The sequence below is a fragment of the Teleopsis dalmanni genome, chromosome 1 (genome assembly GCF_002237135.1).
Source record: "Teleopsis dalmanni isolate 2A chromosome 1, ASM223713v2, whole genome shotgun sequence".
In the NCBI taxonomy this organism is placed as follows: domain Eukaryota; kingdom Metazoa; phylum Arthropoda; class Insecta; order Diptera; family Diopsidae; genus Teleopsis; species Teleopsis dalmanni.
In genome coordinates, this window is record NC_051846.1 from 219,145,473 (window position 1) to 219,149,181 (window position 3,709).

Here is a 3,709-nt window from a genome sequence, read left to right on the forward strand (position 1 = left end):
CCCTATTCTGAATCGCATGCGAATGGGAGTTTTTTCCTAATTTTGCACAAATTCTATCCCTACCAAATTGTTGGGGACACAAGTTAAAAAAGTATTAAAAATGGTTTAATTTAATATAAAAGTAACTGAAAATGATCAGATTTTTGAATATATTTTAATAAAATTATTATTATAATAAAATTATTACAATAAATTTAATATTTTCAAAGTTTTATTTTTTGATTAGTTTTCCGAATATATTTTAATAAATTTAATATAACAAAATTTTCATTTAATATATTTTATTAAAATTATTATTTTAATAAAAGTATAACAAATTTGAAATATTTAAATTTTTATTTATTTATTTTATTCACACGGGTTTTTTCCACTAATTAAAGTGTTAACTATTGTTTTTAAAACAATAGAAAAATGAAAGGAAACCAAATTCTGAAATAAATGGATTCCTAGAATAAGTTAAAATAAACTGCATTATGTACAGGTAAAACATTGCTTCTTTTTTATTGTAAGATCTGCACAGGTATAAACTATTATTAGTTCATTAATTGAAGCATGAAGGACATTTCTATCCTAATTATATAAAAAAAGTAAATTATAATTTACGCAAATTTTATATAAAAGCAGTGAATGTTTGAAAATAAAGACATTGAAGAATTGATATCATAACGTAAGGTTTTTTTTAATTAGTTAAAAATTTAGAAAAGAGTTAAATTTAACATTTAAGTAACCAATAATAATAAATTTTTCGAATATATTTTAATGTGATATTTAATGTCTCATGTCTGATAAGCTCCTTCAGCAAAGAAACGCAAACAAGCGCTCAATTTCACAATTGGAGCAACTGCAAACTGCTTCTTTGCTGGTTGTAGTTCCTCCGTAAGTTCCTCTAACAGGTAAATAAACGCTGGTTTATTTACTCTGTAATATTTTTGAAATCTATAAAAAAAAAGTTTATTTTAAAACCAAATTAAATTTACATTTGTACTTACAAGAAATTAGACAGCTCAAGTGGATTTGCTGCGTCTCTCAAGTTTCTCCGATTGATCCTCTGTTTCAAAATTTCTCGCTCATGTTCTTGAGCCAAATCCTCCGCTAATATTCGTAATGCAATTGAATGCATTTTTAAAGTTTTTAACAATTTTTTATATAAATAAACATCAACAACTGCACAATTCTTTTTATAAGTTTATTTTTCTCATTAAAATAAAAGTTTTTCATTAATCACTTATTCACTTAATCACTTATTTATATTTATTTTTAATAATTTGTGCAGCAAACAAATAATGCGATTTTAACATTTAAATCAACATATGATACGCAACTGTTTTTTTTGTTTTGCTCATTTTCTCACTTTTCGTCATTAAAAAGTGGCATGGTTGCCAAAATTTAACAAAACAAATTTGAAATTGTTGTTGTTCACGAAACTGCTGTCTCCCTAGCGATTCAGAATAAGGGAGCTGTGTGTTCGGGAACAGCGTGGGAATAGGGAGTTTTTTCGCTGGGAGTATTCGGTCGGCTGTTTTTAGGTAATAAAATAATATAAGGCAACATTTTTCTGTCAAAATAGTTGAAAATATATATTTAGCTTTCTACCTGCCTTTTATATTTACTTAGGAAAAATTTGCATATTAACTGTCATGTATTTTTACAATAAAATTTATATATTCCTACGCAATAATCTAAATAAGATATACAGAAATTCTTAAAAAATTTTTATATTTTTTACCGAATTATATAAACAATTTTAAAATTTTGTTTTTTGATTTTATTGGCATTATAAATATAATACAAATCAGCCAACCGCAATAATATATTATATCTATGTAATTCATCCCCTAATATTAAATATGCACCAATAAATGCATACACAATATCTTTATTTAAAAACACAAACAAAATACATGCAATACAAATGCAAACAAAATTTTTTCTTTTCCTTATGCAAACGAACCAACAACAATGCACATTACAAACGTTTCCAAATCGTTTTGTTCGACAAACGCTAAAAAACCACTACCTTAGCAAAATGATCACTAAAAAGTACACTACCTTCGGCAAAATATAACTAAAAGTACACTACCTTCGTGAAAAGATCGTTATAATGAGCACTACCTTCGTGAAAAGTACACAAACTCTAAAAATAAAGTTTGTGTTCACGGACACAAACTTTAAAAATTTTTTGATGTGTTTCGGACATGAGCAGTACACTACGATACTGTACAGTTTATTTTCGTTCACTGGTTTAGATTGATAGAGGAATATCATAATAATCCTCTCTAATAAACTTAAACAAAGATACACATGGAAGAAAATGAAACAAATGGTATATAAATATATTACCACTTGTGAAAAATGCCAACAAAACAAACAAATCCGTCACAGTCGAGAAGAATTTTAAATAACCACAACCCCTCATACAACTTTCGAAACAGTACAAATCGACACCGTTGGACCCTTAAGATCAGCGAACGGTTATAGGTACATATTAACTATGCAATGTGAATTAAGTAGATTCATAATTGCATACCCAATGATTAATAAAGATGCTAAATCCATAGCCAAAACGTTAGTAGAACAACTCCTTTAGGATTTTAAAATCAGACCGAGGTACAGAATTTTTGAATGATTTGTTAGCTAAAGTTACTGATATTATGTTAATTAAACAAATATTTTCAACCCCATATCATCATGAAACACTTGGTACAGTAGAAAGGAACCATAGAGTTCTAAATGAATACCTACTAAGCTTTGCTGATGATAACGACTGGAACGTTTGGTTACCGTACTATACTTTTGCATATAATACTGCCCCCCACTCTGATACAGGTTACACACCACATGAGCTGGTATTTGGTAAGTTACCATCCTTACCAAACGAAAAAATAAATGATACACAAGGTAGATTTAATCTAGATAATTACGCTAACGAACTAAAAGCACGACTCGGGTTATCACTTGAGAATGCAAGAAAATTTAGCATAGAAGCAAAAGTTAAACGAAAAGAAATATCCAAAAAAGACAGCTACCCAGCAAAACTGAAAATAGGTGATGAAGTATTAGTAAAGACGCATGGTACACGAAAAGGTACAAGTCCATACTCAGGTCCTTATACAATAACAGGCATAGATAACAGTAATGTAATGGTTAATATAAACAATGAAATAAGAACCCTACATAAGAACAATACGAAGTTATTTACTAGAAGATGAAAGTAAAAATTTATAACAAAACGATTGGTAATACAACTTCCTCAAGAGAAAAACAAATACAACTTTATATTAACATTGAATCAATTAAATTAAAATAAAATACATTAGATATTAGACCAATTATTTAATTTGTTTATATAAAGAGGTTTTCGAACAGAAGTGAAACAACAACAAAAATTTATTTTTTAAATTATTTTAATTAATTGAATTTTTGGCTGACCATACAGCTGTTTCGAGTATTGCCAAATACCCTTCATCAGTGTGGTCTTGGAAATAATTCTTGTATTTAATTATTCGTAAATAATTATTTTTGAGACTGCAAGTACCAGGAATCGAACTTTGTTTATTGAATAATAACAATCTATATATTACAAAACTATACTTATCTAATTCAGTAATATAATTAAATATGTAAGATTAAAATAAATTAATGATTCTATCTATATAATGATAATCTAAATAAACTAAATATATAATATGTCATAATAAAACTTATTAAA